Source organism: Cuculus canorus, chromosome 1 (assembly GCF_017976375.1).
Source record: "Cuculus canorus isolate bCucCan1 chromosome 1, bCucCan1.pri, whole genome shotgun sequence".
Classification (NCBI taxonomy): Eukaryota; Metazoa; Chordata; class Aves; order Cuculiformes; family Cuculidae; genus Cuculus; species Cuculus canorus.
This window is the reverse complement of record NC_071401.1, coordinates 52,061,996-52,086,149: the sequence shown is the minus strand read 5'-3', so window position 1 is coordinate 52,086,149 and position 24,154 is coordinate 52,061,996. Positions and strand designations below refer to the sequence as shown.

At 42.3% G+C, this 24,154-nt stretch overlaps 1 pseudogene; it reads right to left on the bottom strand.

Annotated features, from left to right (window-relative positions):
* Positions 1 to 17,934: 17,934 nt before the first annotated feature.
* Positions 17,935 to 22,334, bottom strand: LOC104057307 (2-oxoglutarate receptor 1-like; annotated as a pseudogene).
* Positions 22,335 to 24,154: the final 1,820 nt, after the last annotated feature.

Sequence of the window (24,154 nt, the reverse complement as noted above, 5' to 3'; positions counted from 1 at the left end):
GCTTACCTGAAAACTTGCAATTTTTCTTCTCCTTTTGATATTGCTTTGAGCAAACAGCACTACAAATTAAATGTATTTATGTCTTCCTTACAGTGAAGCAGGTTTCAGTATGGCTTTGCAGCCATATACATTCACTCTCTGGTGGATTGAAACTCCATGTGGCCATAAATTAGGAGACTGGTAGAAAACCTTAGTTACTGGATCAGGCATTAGCTCTTAGACCTGGGTGGCTGGATGAGATCTCTTTTGCCCTCTATCATTCATGCTGTCTTACCTTCAGTGGGCAGATTGTACTTTGCTGGCAGCAGTTTTACATCCTGAGGTAGACCTGCAGTATTCAAATAGCAGCACATCACATTTAAATTAGTGCATATGTGTGCATGCATGTGTTTATAAAAGACAAAAGTAAATTTAATCTCGATTTCCTGTGAAGTGCAACCTGATCACCAAAGTGAACGAGGCATCTTGCCATTTCAAGGTCAGGTAAAAAATGTTGACATACTGTCTTCATTAAAAAACAAACATAACAAAGTGCAGTTTTCATCTCATGTAAGAAATGAAGGTTTATTTTGGCATGACGTGCTTTTCAGAAACTGTGGCATACTTTCTGCTTATTTTTGGCGACTAAAATACCTACATTTAGTAGTGGCTCGTTACTACTGGGGTAGCTGTAGTTGCAAACTCGTTTTCTTTTGAGCCTTTGCTTTCAGGCATCATGATTCACAAGAACTGCAATTTTCCATGCTTCTTGAACAAAAAGACTCTTCTTGAATAAAAACCTCATTATCATCCCTTAGTTTGAGGATGAAGAAAGCAAAAAAGTTATAGTATCTTGAATTTTTAACTGCAGGCTTCAAACCCTGAGCTTGCAAACTGGTTCCTGCAAAGACACCTCAGCTACTGGGTGTGTCCAGGAGCCTTTTGGCCTTCATACATTTTATAGGTCCTATTTGCTGATGAGGCTTATGATTTGATATTGAATAAGCAACAGTATGTGTATTAATTAGTTACCGAGAACTACGCAGATAAAAATATTTTTCAGAAGACTATCTTCACTCTGCTTGAAGGCCTGTACTGTAGGCATGAATTGAGAGAAGGCTATCTGTTTTCCTAATCATATTGCAGGGAAAGAGTGGTAACGGGAGCAATCAAGACTGGGGCAGCAGTGATGTCTGACGACTAGAACATTAGCTATCTGTTACCATTAGGGGAAGGGCATCATCTCTGCTCTCATCTGCCCAAGTTTTGTCTAGGTCAATGCCCAGAGCACTTTTTAAAAATGTCCAAAGTTTCTCAATAATTGTAAAATACACCGTTGTGTAACAGCTCAGGGATCAGCAACGGTTTAAATAGCTATTACCCTGTTCCTAGACACTGCATGTGTCATTAGAAACCATTTGTATGAGGCTGTAGTGTTATAAGCACAGAGGGAGATAATTATAGTTAGGGATCATTTAATGCATCCACTACTTAATCCATTATACCCCTGAGTAATAGAAAACCTGTGCAGCAGTGGCCGGTATTTATCCTTCCTTGGCAGTGGCGCTGCCTGATGTGAAGCAGAAATGGGCTTTCCTGGCACTGTGGCAAAGAACTGCACTGGTGCACTGGGGTCTTGAGCAGTCACTGGAGTCAGCTCTGAGTATCTGACTTCAGACAGGAAAAGAAAATAAAACACCCATCTTCAGACCAGTTTCTAGAGAGGGTGACTAACAGAAGATTGTTCGTGCATGTCTACATGTCTTTAAAATACCTCCAGGAATATGGACTCAACCAACTCCCTGGGCAGCTGATTCCAATTCTTGGCAACCCTTTAGATGAAGAAATTTTTCCAAATATCAAATCTAAATCTCTTCTGGTGCAACTTGATGCCATTTTGTCTCATTGTACCACTTGTTACCTTTTAGGTAGTTGTAGAGAGTGATAAGGTCTCCCCTCAGCCTCCTTTTCTCCAGACTAAACAATCCCAGTTCTGATTTTCAGACGGGCTGTCATTTTCCCTAATATGTTGAGTATTTATAAGAATTGCAGGAATACAACAGCAAAAAGCAACTACTTGTACCTATCCTGAAACAACTATTATAAAATCGTACAGAGTTAGTGTGTGTGTATATAAATTTTATTCTTAGTCACTGTCTAGAAAGGAAACTAGAATGATTTGGAGGCAGAATTATGAATTAAATACTTTCTTTCAAAACTTTATATTATAGGCTGGGTCAGCTGTCACAGAGAGCATGATGTGCACAATCATTTCTCCGCATTGTAGTTTACCTTCTGTGATGGCAGGGCGAACAGGATGCATAGGATGACAGATGAGTTCCCACATCTGGAGCACACAATCTGTCCGTAGTACAGACATGGAGAACAAAGTCCAATGCTTTTGCTTTGCATTGTTCTGTTAAATCACATGGAACTTGTTGGAAGCAATGTCTTTCCTCTGTATGAACTGCCTGTCAGCTTTTGTGGGCATTGGGGTGGAAAAGGTTGTAGAAGCGCTTTTTGTGGTGTCTCAGCATCACCACTGAACTTGAGTGTAATTAGGACTCACAGGCATGAGGGTCCACAAATTGTTCCAGTGTAGCAGCTGTTCTCATCTCATAAAACCTGATCTAAAATCCACAAGCATGAGTGAAAGACTCCTTTCAGAGTCAGACCTTCAGATACGACAGCACCCAGTACAGTAGAAATGGCAGGAATAGCTCTGATTGATCATTATGCAGGAAAACAGGCACTTTATTGGGCAAGGGCTAGGCTGCAGTGTTAAGAGCCTTCATTATATGTTTTACTTTTGGTTCAGCAAACATATAATCTTTCCACGGGCTAGTTCCCTTAGCAGACACACATTTATTTGGGTGATCTTACTCTGCGTGTGATTGAATATCTAATTACAGCTGTTATCAGACCACAGTTGGGAAATGCTCAGTTCTGTTGAGAATGATACTGTGCATCTTCATCGCATGGAGAAATCAGCTCCAGCTCTCCCTTCATATTTCTCCCCTGAGACAAACTGGTAAGGGCAACATTTTGTTAGTCTCTAAATGCATGGTAACTCTAAATTAATCACAGTTAAATGCTGCCATCCAATTATGTAGGTAATAGAGACTTTTAATGAAAACTTCTGGAAAGGAATATTTTACCTTAGGAAAATTGCATACATAATCTACAATATAAGCAATACTGCTGCCACATCAGCTGAGCAGAAGTAGTTCGATATAGTTCTGAAAATAGCCTTTATGGATCTGAGGTGCTATTTTATGGCTAATATTAGTCCTTGAAGTGAACTGGTGCTTATCAACTACAAGGCATAGAAGACAAAAATCTACTGCAGCCCTTAGATGAGTGCTGAACTTTCAGAAAGCAAGGTTCTCCATGGGGAGTGGGGAGAGGAAAGACAATGGGACAATTTGCCTTCTCAAAGCCAGTATGTACTTAGGTACCTTGTATAGCACCAGCAAGACCGTAAACCAGTGAATAAAAAACATGGCAGGTGCACCCAGCTATGAAGTGGCTTTAAACACAGCAGCTGCATCAGTTAAGGTTTTCCCACCAGACTCTAAAAGCCAAAATAAACTCATTGGAGATGTGACAACAGTTGTAATTGTTTTAGGTAATGGGGCATTTCCTGAAAATGACCCAGCTTAGGTCTGAAAACAGAGAGGACCAATTTACTGCCTTGTTATTTTGGATTATTTTGCAGTTCCAATATGAAGCAGCCTCTAAACTCTTGTGAGATGAGACGTACACTCTTATTTTCCAGTAACGTGTCAGTACAGGATTCAGCAAAAAGTGCTGTTCATGTGGCCGCCAGCGTAAAAGCACATTTTGAGTCATTGAGGAGATATTCTTTTGTGGCGCCATTGCTCTTGTAATGCGTTTGCAGGGTGCTATGGCACGTGAAGGGAAGTCTTCCCTATGACTTGGGCCATTTTAATAAAGATGTGTCTTCAGAAAGTGACTTGTACTGTCATAGCTCTCTACACACAAATTTAATATACACACTGAAAGATGAACTTTTCTCTTAGCTAGATACTGTTCTCTCAGCTAATATGAGGCCTTAGCTAATGCCTGGTTCTTGGAAGAAGGAAGCTTGGTTTGCTTCATTACTGCACTGGTCTCCCTCTGGGTCCAGCTCCCACCTGATGAAATCCCTCCAGCGCTTTGGAAATGAGCCTTTCCCAGCACGAGTGTTGCCAGGAGGAGCACAGGAAAGACAGGGAAGGGAGCTCAGCCATGTAGAATACACTTTATCTTTAAAAAAGATCATTTCCATCCCAAGCTTATAGCTTTTAATTATTTTCTTCACACAACCACTAAAGTTATAAACTGATAAATTAGTTGTTTGCATTACTAGTGCTTCTTTCTGATAAGTTAACTATCTGGTAGAATTTTACTATAGTAAAGTAATAAGCAAAAAGAGGAGGTCACTTGACCACAGCAACAAAATATACAAAAGTAGAATCCCACAAGAAAATGCCTTGCAAATTGTCACCCGCCTGCAGAGTCAAACGTCTTGTATTTGTCAGAGCATCCTCCCTTGCTTTTAGGTGGAGAGCTGTGCAAACAGGACAGGTGTTCAGGCTCCTTGTCCCAGACTCCTATTCTGTTCCTCCTGGTAGAGAAACCTCTCTGCCAGCATGGGAGAGTGAAGATGGCTCCTTTTGTTCCCCACAGCTTGCCCAGGTTGTTCTGCTGGCCTCACCTTGAGAGTCAGGTGGCTCCCCTGCATTCAAAAGAGTCTTGTGCTCCTTAAATGATACCTAAATGCTAAATATTATAAACTTCACATATTTAAACTACTTTCTGGCTATTCAGATTGAGTGGAGACATAGATTGTTGAAACAGCCTTTTTTTTTTTTTTAATCTAACATTTTCCCTCATCTAAATCAAATATATGAAAGGGGGTTGCTCTTCTCTGCAGTGTCTCTCTCTTGCTTTGCATTTCTATGATGCCTTTCACCAGGAGCTTCAGAGCCATTCCTGGGCTTTGGCCAGAACCCTGAGCTTTGCAGGACCTGCACTAACACAGCATCAGGCTTACCCATCACACCCGGGTCAGCTGAGGATCTCTGCTGTAAGCTGATATATCATATTTGTCTCCATCAGGGCATGAGTTACAGCTAAAACACCATCTCTTTGTCATTTTTTTAAGATAGAAGAGTGGGCCCACTGTGTTGGTTTATATAATCCAAGTGCAAAAATTGTGAAGCACTGGAAAATCAGAGTCACATAATGCAGAAAGCAACATTTTGCTGCCATCTGTGGTGGAACTGGCTTTTGCTGGAGCAGTATCTTCTAAGCTAAACACCTAATAAAGCAAGAGATGAAGGTATGCATTTCCCTCTCTCTACCCAAGCAGAGAGCTGGCAGGAAGCAGTTAAACTAGCTACCTTCACAAGCAAATGCTCTGTAAACCCAGTGGTACAGAATAATGATGCAGTGTATTTTTGTCGTTGCTCTCAGAGCTGGCACTGCCTGTTCTAAATACTGTGACAGTATCTATTAAAGTTTGGAATAGGAGGGAAACAGGAAAGAAATCAAGTCACCATGGGACACAAGATTACACTTCTCAAGAAAAGACAATTAGCAGAAGCCCTGTGTGCTTGACCCTGGCTTTTTATTTTTAAAAGGGAACTGTTTAATAGTTGCTGATAAAATTAAATGACACAATGTGTTAGAGGATATAAAAAATACAGTGACCTGCACATTCAGGCTGTTTGAGGTCAGGGCAGTTTTAGCCTACCTAAAATGCACTACTCTGCGTTTTGCCGAAGTACAAATCTCTTGCTGCATACTGGCGTAATTGATGGTCTGCTGGAATCTGAGGAGGGAATTGCTAATCAGGCTTTTGCATCAGATTTTACACATCTTACTCTATGGAAGTGTAACCTGGTACATTGTCACTGCTTTGGAACCAAGTTAATCTACCCTAGCAGAGTATCTAATCCATTGGCTTTGGTGGCACAGTCCCTGCAATGAGCTGAGCGCAAACACCTCATTCCTCCGAGGGATTATCTTGGTGCCTAGCAAGATGCTTTACTCTCCTGAAAACCTGTGATTCAAAGGAGATTCACCCATGGTATTGCATGAGGTAGGGTAGAAGAAAACTCCTTAGGACATGCTGCCGATCTTCTGTCCCAGACAGAGTTATACCCCAGTAGTCCTGGCAGATGCTTTTCCAAACTCCACAAAAATCTTCTCTTTACTCAACTACTCCTTTGCTTCTCTGCACTCACAGGACATGTTGCCTCATGCCTGACATCTTCCCAACCTAGTCCCAGCTGGGAGCATTCTGCTTTCTGGCCACAGGTCACATGTCTGAAGGTCACCATCTTCTTTCCTTCAGTGCTGTCCTTCAGGGCTGCCCTTCAGTGCTGCTCCTCCTAGATTGAACAGCTCCCAGTCCCAAAAATGGTGTGGTTTTTTTTTTGTTGTTGTTTGGTTTTGGATTTTTTGCCTTTTTTTTTTTTTTTAATGTCTGTTCTGCTCCCTGTCCAGCAGATCCTAGTCCTTCTTGAACTGCAACGTCGGATCAGACATATAAGCCCAGAAAACGTTACCGAAGCAGAAAGTTTGCTCATCCTGCCTGCCAGTCTGTGCCTTTAGTTCTATGTCCATTCTGCTGTTTGCCCTGTTCACTACAGCGTAACGTATTTGACTGATGTTCATCTTGTGACCTGTGTAGCCTTTTGATTCTTTATTGCAGCACCACTGCCTAAGTAGATAGTCCAGATTTGTGCAGTTTTGGTTATTTTCCTACCAAGATAAATTTTGCTTTTATCCTTATTGCATTTGATCTGGGTTTTTTTTATAGAATCATAAAATAGTTTGGGTTGGAAGAGACCATTAAAGACCATCTCGTCCAGCCCTCCTGTTGTAAGCAGGGTTATCTTCAACTAGATCAGGTTGCTCAGAGCCCCATCTAACCTGAACTTGAATGTTTCCAGGGATTGGGCCACCTCCATGAGCAACTCATTTCAGTGTTTCACCACACTCATGGTAAAAATAATCTTTGATATACCCACTCTACATCTACCTTCTTTTAGTTTAAAACTATTACCCCTTGTCCTATTGCAACAGGCCCTGCAAAAAACTCTGTACTCATCTTTTTTGTAAGTCCCTTTTAAGTATTGAAAGGTCACAATAAGATCTCCCCAGAACCTCCTCTTTTCTAGGCTGAACAACCTGAACTCTCTCAGCCTTTCCTCATAGGAGAGGCTGATCATTGTGGCCCTCCTCTGGACCTGCTCCAACAGGTCCATGTCTTGCCTGTACTGATGACTCCAGAGCAGGATGCAGTACTCCAAGTGGAGTCTCACCAGAGCAGAGCAGAGAGGCAGAATCCTGTCTGTCAACCTGCTAGCCACCCTTCTTCTCATGCAGCCCAAAATATGGTTGGCTCACATCCAACTTTTTATCCACCACCATCCTCAAATTCTTCTCAGCAGGGTTCCTCTCAATCCCTTCATCACCCAGCCTGGTGATGAAATTTACAGTTTCTGTAAATTGCTTTGAATCTAATACTGTCTGCCGGCATGCTGGCAGTCCCCTCATTTGTCATCTGAGTGCTTAAAGGGTATCCTTTGTACTCCACTGCCCAAATCACTAGTGGATATAATAAGGGTGAGCTCACTGCATAATCTGGACTCAGATGGAAAATTTTGTCATGCTAAATATCCTAGAGCTGGACATTGCAATTCTGTCCTAGAAATTCCCACCAGTATTATCTGCACCTGTGGCAACAGCTCAGCCACAGCTCCCAGCAGCACTGGCTTTTGTGCAAGATCTGAGAAAAGAAATATCAAGTTCTATCTCTTGTGTCCCACTCCCAGATCATTTCAGAGAGAAACCTGCTCCATCCCAAGAAAGGAGCTGAATGATGCTGGACCATTGTGATGGACAATGCAGGAGCTCTCTCTATCCCACCAATTACAACTCCCCATACTCTGTTTTGGATTGTTTGGATAGCTGGGTTGCTAGCCTGGCTGCTCCCTACCTGGTTTCTATTAGTATTTTTAATAGATTCAAGGTATTCACATGAAGCATTTTGATTCCATTGATTCATCAGTTTGCAGGGGAAAAGCACTATCAGAAACATTTTTATTAGCTCAAATCACAATTCTGTGATTCTGTGAAATCGGCATGTCTGATTTCTTTCTGTGAAGGGGTCAGCGCTAATTCTCAGGAGCATGGTTTAGTGGTTGATAGGAATGGTTTGACTCGATGATCCTGGAGGTCTTTTCCAACCTAATGATTCTGTGATTCTGTAATTCAAGGAGTGAGTGGATCTCTCTTATCTTGGGCAGGGACATTTTTCCTGATTCTCTCCCTCATTGTTGAGTGTACACAGAGAATCCTCAGCACTAACATGGCAGCAGCTGGATTAGCTGAAGTTTCCTGGACAGCAAGAGAAAAATGCTGATCTCTTTTCAAGTGGCAGTAAAGTATCCTCTTGCCTGTGTGTGCCAGGTTGGAGGACAATAAATTGTCTACTGGAGCTTGCTGTGCAAGCAATAGAAAGAAGACTTCAGAAGCAACATAGTTTGTTCTTTCTTTGAAGACCTGGTTGAGAAGCTGCCTGGTGTGGCATTTCAGCCTCCTGGATCTCTAACTCACAACGTAGGGGCGCTAGTACAAAATTCGCCATTGTCTACCTGGGAGTAGAAAGGTTGAGAGTGGAAACTTGTGTTGGTGAGATGATGCATTTCATGGATCCCAGAAAGACAACAAGAAGGAGAACTTATTGTGCAACTGATTCATGTAAGTGATTGATTTAAGTTTTATTAAACTGACGGAACAGCCTTGGATTTTTTAACGGCCTCAAAAGTGAATACACAAGAGAGTCTCAGAATAAAGGTCATCTCTCTGTATTTCAATATTTTTAGTTCATGCAAGAAAAGGAAACTTTGAATAAAATTAACATCAACTGCTCCCCTGAGGCAACTACTTGGTGAAAGAAGACAGTTGCCAAGATCCATCTGTTTCTTACCAAATCCATCTTTTTGACTCCCTTCATGAGTCTTTCTGGTTTTCACCTGCTACCACGTAATTATGTATAACAATAACTCTTTCTTCAATGAAATATTACCTTTTCTTCAGAGTGATGAAGGCAGAAGTTTTTGCATGTGATCTATGTCACTTACAGTAGTTGCCCAATTATCACAGCAAGAACAAGTGGCAGTGATGTTGATAACCACAAGGTAGAGAAATCTGATGTCTTGAAATAGTCTAGTAGACACCAAAGGCAGTCTTGTGCCAAAGTCCAGATACCTCTCTCTCCTTAGCTCATGCATCCAGCAGAGCTATCATTCACATTTTACATTACATGTCTTATAGAGAATATATGATTTAACCTCATTTGACTGTATTTCATATGGCTGCATTTCAGCATTAATGTTTATTCCTCGGCTCCCAATATTCTGCTGTGAGTATCTCTGCAATGCATTCATGTGCCTTAATGCAGCAGGAACAGATGTGGCTGCCTGAAGAGCTCCTCTCTTTGGCTCATTAGGGCCACAAGTATAATCCCTCTCTGTGCACGCCTCCTATTTAGCGTTTGATCTGACAACTGCAGAGACTACCACCTATAGTGCTCCATCTCAGGCAGTTTCATCAACTTACCTGACTGGAAAGAATATCATTGCCACCCACAAGACTACATGGGACCAGCAAGTGGACCCACCCAGAACAGAAGAGCAATGTGCCCTTCAAAAATCCACATCTATTTAGAGGCAGACCAGAGAGTACAACTGTTGCTGTAGCAAACATCACCATGCCTGTCTTCCAAAGTACAGTTAATTCAGTCTTTAATTATCTTAGCTGTTGAAATCATCCAGGCAGCAGGAATGCCTCTGGGAGCTTTGCTTCTTTGATGGGCCTTCCTTGGCTCTTACCTTTGTCAGCATAAAAAAGTTACATTTCGGAAGATCGCATTAAACCCTTGCTTAGCATTCAAAAACAGCATTTAACTTGCATAGGTGGTGTTTCTGGATCTTATGACGTCTTTGTAGATCTGGGACTGAATTAGAAAATAAACTCCGAGTTGCTTTGGCTTCCCTAGCATTGGGCTTGTTGAATCAGTGAGAAAGCCTCCTCTGAAGAAGTCAGATATGTGGTAAGATAGTTTTTTCCCAATTGGGATGTGGAGAGAAAATCTTTTCCCAGTACCGTTATCTTCAATGCAGGGAGCTCCGTAAGACTGTCAGACTCACCCAGAGAAGGATCTACTCTTTCAGGGAGAGCGAGTAGAGGAAGATGTGTTGATGCCTACAGCCATACTTTCCACTACTTCAGCAAGGTTCAGAGAAACTTTTTGCATTTCAGCAGTGGAGAAATATGTGAAGAGAAAATGCAAGCCATTATTTCCTGCACTAATAGAGTGTTCAATAGTAAAAAAGAAAGAGAAATTAACAATTTGATGTTTCTGTCCAGGCAGTAGGGGGGGAGGGGGGAGCTGCCTTTGATTTGTGATTTACATGTTTATAGCCACATAGCCCCTCTAGCTGTATTTGATTTTGAAGAATAAACTAGAGAGTGTGTTACTTCAGAGAAATTTGAATCAACGCTCCTACCTTGCTCTTGCCGTTGGTATGAACTAATTTTGTTATTCCTTTTTCTACTGTCTGCTGTTTCTCCAGTCCAGACCTTCTTTCCCAATCTTTTCCTGCATACTTAAGCTTTTCCGTGGTGATAGTTTTAGTGTAAAAGCTTTTTCTACCCTCTAGTGGGAATTTGAATTATTGCAGCATCTGCAGAGCTGAGCTGCAGGAGGACGGGCGGCTGGAGAACCTTGGGCACAGCCTGGAATTACTGCAGGACAGACTTCCATAGTGTTTCCAGAAAACACTAGACCCCATTCCTGTCCTTCCCCTCCCTCAATGAGGTTCAAGTTTGCCTCAGTAAAGAGGATGGGGGCTATATTTGCTAGGATTTCGTTATGGTTGAGGGACAGATTTAGATTTTCACTGGTGTTTGTTGGCCAGGTACTGAGCTCTGATAAGTAAGTATAGCTGTATTACTCATGTTGAATAGAAGCGAGGATGGAAATCTAGAAGATGTAAGAAAAATCTGCTTCTTAATCCCATTTTCCTTTCTGCCAGTAGAAAAAAAAGTGCTGATATCCATATCTGAAGGCAGAACATGAGCCACTGGATATGCACTACGGTGTGCTGAGAAGGGGCCTGGCCCCAGCTGTAACACGTGTTAGCTGAACCCATGTGCTCTCTCTCAGCATCATGGTGAGCCATGGTACCCTGCCTCTTGGGTGAGGGCAGCTTACTAGTTATGGAACCTACCTCTAACATTTGCCTAACCTGCCTTCTGACACACACATTTCAGCCTGGGAAGTTTCCCTATGTATTGCTAATATTTAATGCTAACCTTCAAATTAGCAAATACTTGATAAAAACCTGTAAGTGGGATGAATGCAGTTAATTACTGTCTCTTGGTTGAGATCATGTACACCGGTAGCCAAATAACTTTGGTGATAAAAAAACTGGTACCCCAAAACCTTCTGTGAAGGAAAACAGAAGTGCTCCTTCCACAGATGAGGAGTAAGACTTTGGGGGTGAACCAGGGCCTGAGTAGCATAGGCTCTCCTCTAACTCAACTTTTATCATAGAAATGCTGCAACTGAGCAATGAAGACTCCCTTGAAAATCTTACCCTAAGCCTAAAATGCACTTTGTAAAAACTCTGGGCTGGAAACTGATCTCTTCCCTGCCTGGCTGCTAATTTGCTTTGTGACCAGAGGCAAGTCACTTAACTCCACTGTGCCATAGTTTTGTCACCTGTAAAAAAGGGGTGATATAAAAATATCTCAGAGCTGCTTACTAGCAGAAAGGTAAATGTGAGGAAACTCCTGTAGGCAGGTGCCACTGCCTTGTCTGTTAAGATAACTTCCCATTGAAAAAAAAAATTAAGTGAAGGCAAAAGGGAATTTTCAAAAAGATTTATTGCTTGAAATTGTTGCACAGTGCATTTGTATGCCACTGGCTGCTAGATCTTCTTCATTATTGCAGAGGCCATAAGTGATTGGGCCGGCCTGGCTCACTCTGTGGAAAATTGCCCCTTTGGGATCATTTTGGAGTGGAAATAAATCCAGCTATAATGCTTCCTCGCTTTGTGCCCGGTCACCTCCTTTTTTGCTCAGCTTAACATATCTGCAAGAAGAGCAAAGCAGGAGGCTTTACCTTGGATGCCCTTTGAGGCATCCTCAGAGAAGCTGTTTTCTAGCCTTGTCAGCTGCAGGTCCAGGCCATCGCTTTACACAGTGGTTGTTACCATGAAAGTCCTTGAAACTTGGAGGAGAGATGTGAGAATATCACAGGATTGTCTTACAATAACATCAAAATATCTTGTCACAGATCCACCAACAAGATACGGATTCTGCCAGATGCACGAGAATTGTCTTGAAAGCTCCCTGGGATACGGCCAACTAGCTAATGCAAATCATGAGCAAACAGGAACCACAAAGGTTTTAGCAGAACCTTTATAAGGGGCAGAATGAATTCCCTAACGCTTCTTTTCCAAAAAGCTGATGAGTCTTGAGCAACAGGCTGGATGCGGTGAAAGGAGACTGAAGGATGGAGTAACCTAGTATCAAGCTTGCTATCTTGAACAGCAGGGACCGTGCTGGAAATACAAACAAATTTAATGAAAACACATGAAGGAAGATGTCTCCTGGAACTATACCTTCTACCTTGCATTATTAGGGTTTGGTATGGTATTGTCTGCACAAAGCTCTATTTCTTTCTTCTTTGCATAACCTTCTTTCACTATTTTACAAAGTAAAAGGAAATCCATAAAGTAATTCTGAAAAACAAATCTTTCCCCTTTTTTAAAAAACAGAAGCTCAAAACTTTTTTTTCTTTTAAGCGCAAAGAGCATCACTGGTACTATACCTTCCAGGCATCCAGCTCTCTTTTAGTTTAGAAATCAGCAATTTCAACCGTCGTGAGGAGAAAAGAAACCAAGGAGACATCTTAGAAGATAAAATACCTTTTAATTCAGAGAGCTTTTAAGTTCTAGCAATGATGAATTGAACATACTCTGTGTTATAGTTGCCTGCAGCAGACCTGAGAAATCATGTTCCCTGTGTGTGTTTCAAAACATCAGTGTTTGAGCTTTAAATTTTATTTTGGAAAGATATTCAGCTCAGTGCTTATGAGCTTTACTGTTTCTCCTTTTGGGCCCCAGAGTCCAGCTCAGACTAAAAGCAGGAACATATTTTTTTCTCCTGCTTTAAAGGTGTTTGACGGGCTTTGCTCTCCACCACAGCACCCAGTAGGCTCAGGCACCAAGCCAGCAAGACACTCGAGTCAAAAGTACTGCCCTTTGCCAGTCACTATTCAGAAAACAGGCCTTGAAATACACTTTCTTTAGGATAAATTTCTTTGCCCTCCTAGACTTAATTCTGTGACCTTTGCATTGAAGCAGCATCAGCCGGCATCACTGAATGCCCCTACTTTTGCAAAATAAAAGGAAGCTGTGAGGGAATACACAAAATATTTCCCTTTACATCTCTTCTCCTTTTCTGCTGGCAGGGAAAGGCTAATACTGTTTGAGGCTGGTAGGAGTTGAATAGCGATGTGTTTGTTGTTTGCCACTTTAAAGTTTAGTTTCACTCACCCTGCATTTTCAGAGTACAATTTATGGACAGATGGAAGCAGTCATTCAACATTTACTCCACTAGCTTACTCTTATTAGCAAAATAACATCTACCTGAGGTCTAAATCACTCAGTGGAGTGTGGTGGATCACTACTGTTAATGCAGCAGCGTCCCAACGGCACATAGGATTACATCAGGGTAAAATTGCAGCCTTGTCTCACAGCAATATCCAACACAGCCCCGGTTAAAATAGACCATTCTCAAGCTATTGTAGCCATGCTCTCTACTAGCTGTTTGCCATGATATTAATTTTGATCCTACATGCAATCTGCTTCTCACTCTCTTCTTAGGTGTTCGGTATGACACAGAATTGCTTGAAAGGCAGATAGATGCAACTGGATTAGAAATAAGGTTTGACATGTCTAAAAAGGCAGTCAGAAATTCCCAAATTTCCTCTTTGGTAGCATCAGGGTTGGCATCCTCCTGAGAGGTGTGAACCCTGTTTATCTCACAAAGTTAGTCTCTTGGTCCCTCTATAGTACCTACAGCCTGCTGGTAGGTACTCGAGTTGACATGACAGTCTTTGCAGACAAACATACTAGAGATTTTTGAAAGAAACATGGTTACTCGAGCATAACTATGCTGTGAATTAGCGTGCAATAGTGTAGTAATTTATGTAGCTGTGTTGTCGCACTATGTGCAGAGCTTGGAAAGTGTCTCCTGTTTACTGCAAATGAAGCACTTATCCTTGTTTCAGCAGTAAACTTAACAGCTGCTAAAAATAGACGCTATCGAGATGTCACCCTTCACAGTAAGCAAAAGGAATGAGTCAGATGAGATAATGATCTCTCAGTCCTGCAGAACACCTGAGCAGCCCTTGAATGCTTTAAAAATGACTGAGTTAGGGTTGACCTTTTGTCCTTTTCCAGATCCAACCATGCTTCTGGAAGACGTGACTGCCCTTCTCCTTGAGGTTCTTGCCCAATCAGCAAACAACAGCTCCCAGAAGCATGCCCTAATCTACTTCAGCACTATAAAATCTGCTAATTTAGCCCAAACTAACTGAAGAGAGGTGGTGGATGAGCAGGTGAGATAGGAAGAAGGCAAACAAACGACAGCTATGTTAAGGAAAGAGAGGAGAGGAGACAAAAAAGTAACCCCTCTCCAAGTCACCGAAACTGTGGGACTGCCACTCTTGCTGTCAGAGATGGAAAGATTTGAATACTTCCATTTCACACTTTTTACCTTTAGCCACTCCATTTTATATTGCATATGTAGTTGTATTTGAAGAGCTTCTGTTCATTTGTGATAAGCTCGGCTTGGGCTTGAGAAGGAAGAACTTCTGAGAGCAAGAGTTAAAAGTGCTGTAAGAGAGGAGAAAGGATAATTTTTAATCCACTCCTTCAGATATGTAAGCCATAGACACATTTTGTGCTTTCATGTATGTGGAAGAGGAAGGAAATTTATGCAGTGCATTTGTACTTTTCACCCATGTTGGAGAGCTGGGATGTAATGAATTTAGGTAAAAAGATATTTATTTTTTGTAAATTGTCTTGTATATTTGTGTAACTTGTGGATCTGAATCACACATGCATATGTGAATCCAGGTAGTTTGACCATGAACGATCACCATCTAGTGGCAACCTGTAAAATTCAGCCTTTGACAACAATAGAGAAGAAGACAAAATAGAAAACAGGTCAAAAGGCCTGTGACACTACTTCAAAAAGTTGTATCTGACAGCTGAACCTCCACCAAACAAAGTATTTTAAATAACCACATAGAATACATAGAATAGGACATAGAATCATAGAATCACCAGGTTGGAAAGGACCCACTGGATCATCGAGTCCAACCATTCCTAACAATCCCTAACCATGCCCCTCAGCACCTCACCCACCCGTCCTTTAAACACCTCCAGGGAAAGTGACTCAACCACATCCCTGGGCAGACTGTTCCAGTGCCCAATGACCCTTTCCGTGAAAAAATTTTTTCTGATGTCCCGCCTGAACCTCCTCTGGCAGACCTTGAGGCCATTGCCCCTTGTCCTCCCCCCTGTCACTTGGGAGACGAGGCCAGCTCCCTCCTCTCCACAACCTCCTTTCAGGTAGTTGTAGAGTGCAATAAGGTCTCCCCTCAGCCCCCTCTTCTCCAGGCTAAACAACCCCAGCTCTCTCAGCCGCTCCTCATAAGACTTGTTCTCCAGCCGCCTCACCAGCTTCGTTGCTTTTCTCTGGACACACTCCAGAGCCTCAACATCCTTCTTGTGGTGAGGGGCCCAAAACACTACAGTGTCATTGTTTGTCCTTTGTAGGTGTGGTACCTATGCAGCGCTGTCTGTGTGCAGACTGCCCACAGGGTACAGTGCTAACCTGCAGTGGGTGCCCCGGCTTTGCCACCAGCATGCTGGCTGCTGTCAGCCAGCCCCCTGCCTTCGGCTCCCCAGCATGGTGGCAGTGCAGCAGGACAAGCTCCAGCACCAGGGATGCTCCTGGGCACCACTTGCTGGCAATGTGTGCCTTATCGCAGAGCCTCATGGCCAAAAAGGACCTCCAGAGGTCATGCAGGTTTGTGTCCCTCTTGCTCAGTGCCTGGCTGGCTCTCTCCTAGGGACACCCAGTGGTGCAGACTCCTCCTGTTCTTTCCTGTGCTTCATCATCCACCTGAAAGAAGGGCCATCCTGATATCCACCCTTGAGGGGTTTTAAGACCCTTTGGTTTTCTGTCCAGTTTGTTCCCCTTTAGTTGTTTCTCTGAGTGTTGTTGCCAAGATGCTCTTGTCTATGTCTTCCCTGAACAGCAGTGTGGTGCTCCAGCTGAAAGGGTATCAAGGCTGCAAATGGTGTAAAGGCTGCTACACAAATATTGCACAAAATATTCTTATTCATACATTCTGACATGGCAGCTGCTTTTTTTTTTGCCACGGCAGATGCTGTCAGCCCACTGGAACTATCACCTAACGTCCAGCCTGTGATTCACTGTAACACTACATCTTTCTCTCTGCAAAACTGCTACCTAAATATTTCTTTTCTCCTTTTGCATTTTTATGGTTCATTATTTCTACTTAAACATAGCACTTTGCACCTGTCACTGTCTAATGGTTGCAATTTGTCAATGTGAATTTGTCATCTCAGCTTTATGTCATCTGCAAATATAATAACCAGACTTTATTTCATCATCCAATTTGGTAATGAAAATACTAAATATCCCCAAACACAGGACAGCCTGGTCAAATCCCCACTTAGTTGCTCCCGCTACTCTGATAGTAAATCACAACTATCTCCACTTCAAGTGCAGCTCTGTAACCAGCAACAATAGTTTCCTCCAGACTGTTTCCTTAGCTTACACATAAGAGGATGATCTCAGACAGTGTCAAAACTCCTTCTGGACTTAGGGTATACAACATCTTCGTGTTGAGCCTGTTCATTTGTTGTAGTAGGAAATCAGAATGGTCTGGAATTGTACATAGCTGATAGATCCACACTGGCTGGTACTCACTCATATTTATCCTGTGTAGACTTATCATCTCACTGTTTGTTTCACTATTTTTCTGAGGTGAATATTAGCATGACTGTTAATTCCTTGTTCCTCCTTTTTTTCTCCTATCTATCTATCTATCTATCCATCCATCTATCTATCTCTATCTCCTTATCTATCTACCTATTTCCTCATATATATATATGTATATATATATGTATCTCTCACTCTCTGTATACCTCCTTGTACTCACCACCTATGTCCTGCTTTGGTACTGCTCTCATCCTTCCCTGGGCCAGCTCTGAGATTTCACCATTCAGTTCATCAGTACTCTATGCTGAAGTTTATCAGGTCCAACTCATTTGAAAACATCAGATTTATCTAGGTGCTTTCTAAGTAATTCATTCACCAGTTGCAGCAACCATGACAATATCTGCATCATTTCACTCAGGCTGTAATAAACTAAGCACTACATCAGTGACAACACTGAAATCAATGGACGTTTTTCTCATGTCCAAACTAAGCTCTCTCTAAGTTTCTGTAATCAACCACAGAGCCTGGAGCAAGAGAAACCCGCACTTCCCAAATGTCTTTGGAAACAATCTGGTCAGGTAACAATCTGGTCAGATAATTGTAATTTCCACCTTCGAGGTGGCTTACAATCTTTTCTTTTCACTCCCCTTCCTTTGGTTGCTAAGAGATCTATATATAAACCTGCACCCAAGGCATCTTTTTGACAAGTGCTTTATTGCAGGGAGAGGGAGAAGCCAGCTCCAATTCTTGCTACAATACCAACACACCTGCCTTTGCAGGAGCTTACAGCACCAAAGCTATCCCAGGTTTTCTGGGATTTCTTCATAACTTTAATGCAATTTCTGACTTGGTTGCGTAATCGTTGTTCCCAGAAAGCTGGACATATTGCTCCGTGTGCTCCTTGAAAGAGAGAGGATGGCCTGCTGGAAGTAACCTCCCATCATGACAAAATGTAATTGGTTGCCACAAGTGTTGATTGCAGCCAGTGGCCAAGAGATGATATAGGCAGTGTGGAGTTTCTTCTCCATTTAACAGCTGACTGGGCACAAAGAAAGTTCAACCCAGGCTACCTAAAGGACATGGAAGGGAAGATTGCATTTATAGAAGACCACCAAGAGAATGACAACAAGTCGTAAGCCTTTTGCTTGTAGCAAGCCCACATGTGGGGCCTGGTAGCCAAGAGGCAAATGAGGAGCATATAGCACAGAGTCACTGTCAGCAGGGGCAAAAAGAAGGCCAGGCCAGTCAACAGACACTTATACCACCTGATTGTGCCCAGGTTTTCAGAGTTGTAAGGTCAAGGCATAACAATCAGTTTTGTGCCTCTTTTGGGGAGATCAAGAAGTTGATAGGGCTAACAGGTGCCAGTGAGATCACCCAAATGACTGTGTAAACCACCACTGTCCACCGCTTCCTCTGAATGTGTAAGAACTCCATAGGGTGAGCAATCACCACATGGCAGAAGGCAATGAAGCAGGTGAGGAATAGGAGGAAGCTGTTCAAGTTAAAGTGGAAGCTGAAGAGTTTGAACTTGCCCATGAATTCACCAAACGTCCAGTGGTCCCCACTGGCATAGTAGTGTATCAGGAAGGGAAGGTGGTGAGGTAGAGCTGGTCTGTCAGCACCAGGTTCAGCGTGATCATAGAATCAATTATAGAATCATAGAATAGTTAGGGTTGAAAGAGAACTTAAACATCATCTAGTTCTAACCTCCCTGCCATGGGCAAGGACACCTCCCTAGATCAGGTTCCCCAAGGCCCTATCCAACCTGGCCTTGAACACCTCCAGGGATGGGGCATCCACAGCTTCCCTGGGCAACCTGTGCCAGTGCTTCACCACTCTCATGGTGAAGAAATTCTTCCTTATGTCTAGTCTAAATCTGCCCCTCTCCAGTTTATATCCATTGCCCCTCATCCTATCACTCCAAGCCTTTGTAAACAGCCCCTCTTTGTAGGCCCCTTTCAGGTCCTGGAAGGCTGGTATAAGGTTTCCTCGGAGCCTTCTCTTCCCCAGGCTGATGATAGTCCTGCTCTTCCAAGGCCTCATATTGAAGCTGTAAACACAAATTAAATTACTTTTCCTGGGAAGCCCACCAGAAAGACAATGCTGTACATAATGGGGAGGTATAAAGTCTTCAGACCAACTTTCACTTGAGTGTAGTTCATGTTCGATGACTTGCCAGGAGGTGGGGTTTCCTAAGTTGTTGTTTGTTGTATTCGTGTTTTTCCCCTAGTGCTTAAGGAAGAGAGAAACACTTGTTCACTAACAGATCTTCTTGAAGGCCATTAAAAACAACTTGTAACCAAATCTTTCCTTCCAACTTCCCAACAGTGCAACTGTTAGTGTGCCATTACTGAACCAGGAAAGGCCTTGCTGCTTTGGTGAGAACTGATCCTGATCTAGAGGCCTTTTATCATATAGAGATAGATACAATTTTATTTTAAAGTGCGTATTTTCAGTGAAGGGTCTGCACAGACACAATGAAGCTGTACTATAAGTGATTTCCAGTCCCATAGTGTGTGGTGTGTGTCCCCTGTTATGTAAAGTTCACCTTCTTCTCTCAACAGAAGTCAGGTGAAAGGGAAGGACAAGATAATTGTGACAAAAAATATAGAAACAAATGTGGAGAACTGCTCCGTAAAAGGTGTTTGCAGCCTTAATCATTAAGTAAAAAACAGGGCAGATGTTGAAGAGTTTTCATGTTCTTTTTTGATGCTAGATTTGGTTAACATTTCTCTCTCTACCCCTTGGAAACAACTGGTAGCAGAATATTTCATTCATTCAATCCATTAACGAGATTGATGTTGCAAAGAAATAGGTTATTTTTAGGCTTGTCATTAGCTGCTATGTAAATTTCTATCCCTGTAAAATTTTTAAATGATGTTTCACTTAAGACATTCATCTTAGAGAGAAGTCTTCTGAAACATCAAAATAAATTCATCCAGTTTGGCAAAGCAGCTGTTTGCAAGATATAATACGGGACTTGAGGAGGATTCAAGGGAAGTAAAGAGAGCACAGTGTCTACAACAGAAAATACGGAGCCACTGAAGCACATGGCCAGTAACTGCTAATGTTGTATCCAGTAAGTGTATTTGTGTGAATGCGTTTCTTTTAAAGCGGAGCAAATCTCTTGATGGAAAAAATGAATAAATCTCTAGTGTATTTTTTCCAGAAGGAAGGCAACTTCTTATAGGATGATGACCATCCTCAAATTGCTGTGGCCTGCATCTGTTAAAATGGATCCTACCAAATCACCTCAGCTATCTCTTATTCACTCTGAATTTTCTTTATGTTGCTTCAACCCTTACTCATTTGTGAGATCTCACAGAGACAGGTTGCAGGATTTGAATTCAAATTTATGTAGAATGTTTGCTTCAAACTTACTTAAAATACTTTAAAATATTAAAGTGGAGCTTGAGGAGATACATTCCAAACACTGACATTTGTTTTTAAGGAAAAAAACCAGCTTCAAACCTCTTCTCATGGCTGGTGGTGGTGCAGAGAATGGTTTGGATAAATCTGGTGGCTCTAATTCACTTAAGAAGTAATGTAGTGGTACTGTCATACCCTGAAAACTTGAAGTCTCTGGTGTGGTTAATGGTTGACCAAGTTAAGAGCAAAGGCTCCATCCTGCAGTAGAAGGTCGTGGTATCCTGTCTGGCACTGGAAGCACTAGGGCTATGCAAACCACAATGTTTACAGTTCACAGCTATTAAGCAAGCTGAAGGTCATGGCTAGGTGCTGCTTTCCATGCTACTTTCTTGACTATCATTTTGTCAGCAACTTTTTTTCCACCTACCAATGTGCTGCTGCAGCAAACCTATAATGGTTGTAGAGCAAATACGGACAATCGCCAAATACCACAGCAATGGCACTCAGCCTCTGCAGTCCCCACTGGCAGCCACCTGCTCTCAGGTGCTTTCAGAGCTGCCCCCTTTGCTGTCAGTGAGTTATCCGGTAGGGCAGGATTTGGGTCAGGGAATGTGAAACTCCTTCACAGGCCAGGCCACTCCCAAGCCCAACACTGGTTATAGAAACACAAAGTGGGGACAAGTATTGTAAGAAAGCAGAAGAGTGTGAAGGTCTAGATTCTAAACTACCCTAAGATTACATCCAAACTAACAGGTTACCACAGGGACCAAAGAAAGGAGACAGCAAGTCTTTGCTGTCGGCCTTATTATTTTGCTGTCTGAATTACAAATAGAATTTAGACAAAACTTAAATCTAATTAAGGAACAGTTTGTACTGTGGCAGATTTTATCACACTAAGTAATTGGCCATAATGGGACTTCTGCAGCCCAAGATGAGGGCAAATGATATATGCTGTAGACACATAATGAACTTTAAATAAATTATCCAAGAGCAGAACTTGTAATAAAAGGGAACTAGATCATTGAAATAGAAACTGCCTTTCCATCTTAACAGTGGAGTCACTGCTCTATTACATGGTATTCTTTACTGTAACCAATTGATTGGAGTCACTTTAAAAAATGTTGTGATTGCATGTCTTTAATTGCAGTCACGTATAAGGGAAACTTGTCTGCTCCTGCATTGTGATAATTTAATTAGAGCCTGCTGGAAATAAAAGCCAAATGGCTGCAGCCATGGAAAAGTAACCTAATGCCTGTAATTGGGCTATATTTCACACAGATGTGTAGCTAAATAAATTAAATAGGATTTGGCTTGCAGTGTTCAACTCTTCCACTGGCTCAGATTTAAGAGACATAAATGATTTATTTAGGGATGAAGATGTAAGCCTTCCTTCCCTTATCCTTTCTAATTCAGAGAGGTATCTCCATGCAGAAAGAGTATGTGAGTTTAATGTAAATATTGGATGCATCACAGGTAAGTTTAATTTGTTCCATGCTTCCATTACCCTTTAACACTTTGGTCATCTTGTTCCACTTTGCCCTGCCTCTATATTCACACATTTATATCAAAATATATATTTTATATATAAATCCTCTGTGCTGTCTTTTGTACTCTTCATGACTGGTTCCTTAAACACCCTGCTCCAACTGGCAGCGTTTGCTTTTAAGTACCACAGGCTTGTGCAGTGAGACTGTCTGGGAAAGCTGTAGCGACTCTCTCAGGTTACTGGGCAGGTTGTGGGATGCTCTGCCTTCTTTCACAGGTGTCTGCTGGGCAAAGGTGATATGGGCTCCATGGGGATGAGCGAAGCAGTTCTGACCCCTATTAACTTCCTGCAGGCTGTCTGTCATGTCCCTAATGACAGGGCCATGCTGGTGTCAGTTGTCCTCGTGTCTGGATTCTGCTGCCTGCATAGGGCATGGGACCTACCCTGTGTTGCTTGCAAAATTGGTTGGGACTGCCTCTACCCTGTCCAGTTTGGCTGGAGCAGTTTATTATGAGCTCCTCAAGCCCTTGGTGGGGGATGAAGGCAAGCAGCACTCAGGCAGGGAGAAGCAGCACCACTGCAGTGCTTTCCTGAAGCAATATCTGCTCCCTGGGTCCTAGCACACAGAGTAAGAGAGGTGGGAAATAGGGGGAAAAGTGGGGGAGAGCAGCATTTCAAACTGGCAGGACCTGTCCCACAGAGGGTTTGGTGGGTGCTGGGAGCTGAGATCAAACTCTTGCCTCTCCAGGAGGGTGAAGATACTTATGCCCTCCAAACTGGGAGCTTAGTGGGACTAGCTGCCCCTTCTTTAGGGAGAGATCTGGCTTTGAGAAGAGCAGGAATTGTTCAGCCAGGGTACAAGCACTGTCTTGTGCCTGGGAGAGGTATCCAAGACCACATGCTTGTGAAGGGAACCTATCTGGAGGAGAACCTTGCTACAGAAAAGCATTGCATGACTCTGCCAGACAACTATCCTGACCAGCTTTTTCTGCTGGCATGACTTGTTCAGAGGTCAGAGGAATGAATAAGCCTAGGAAGGGAGTCAAACTACCCCTTTGCATATGGTTTGAAAAACTACCCAGCCTCCTGTGTGATATGGAACGTTTGACAGTCCCCAAATATCCAGACAATAAAGCAGAAGAAAGACCAGCACTTCCTTGAATGAGATGGCCAACCCTCAAGAAGGAGCTAGCAGAAATCTCCTCTCCCTATAAGGAGAGAAGAAGGGCACAGGCACCTTCTAGGATGTTTTATGGCAAGGATATTACTTCCTTTGCACAGTGAACCACCAGGACCATGGCCTGACCCAGAGGTGCCACGGTAATTATGGTGTAGAAGTTAAAGATTTTATGGTGTGACTTGGCTTTCCAGTGTGTTGTACTAGCTGGGACTATGTCATCATGGAAATATCCTATAGAGCGAGTATTTACACATTTTGCTTGATCTTTTCATCCCCTCCTTTTCAATAGGTTTTGACTCCTGGGCTAACTGTGCTCTGAGTTTCACCTTGTTTCAAAGCAGTGATCCTTACACCAGTTTCAGGCTTCTCTGTTTTTATTTATTTTTCTCCATGAAGAAAACGCTTTCAAAAGCATAAGCATTCCAGATTTGATTTTGAATTAAATATTTGCAAACTGCTGTGAACAGGTAGGAAAGTTATTATCTTGAGAGGGAAATGTTCAGATGAGGCTGAAAAGAACTTGAACGTTTTCCAACGCTGAACTTAATTTCCGATCTTGTTTGAAGCTATTATTTACTTTCTCATGATGATAAGAGATGTGAACCTGGAAACATGAACAATTATGTACTGCATAACGTAACGGTGAATCAGGCTTGAATTATTTAGTAAATATAACTTTTAAAATGATTGCATAACTGTACTGTTTCTTTACCTGCTGCTTTGGGGATTTGCCATCTTCACATGAATGACTTCCAACTTACTGGTTGTGCATAATCTGTTCTCCTTAACTCTTTCTGGTATAAGCTTGACCACATCAACCTTGAACATGAACATTACTTTTGGACTTCTAAATACAAATATTCAGATGTCAGCTGAGTAACAGCTGATATGAGCCACCACTGTTTATAGAAAGTGTTGAAACCACTGTTTACCCTGTGACTAGCTACCAGATATTAGTGATTTCAGTAGTCTACATTATGGAAACTGTACTTTCTGCAAAGTGC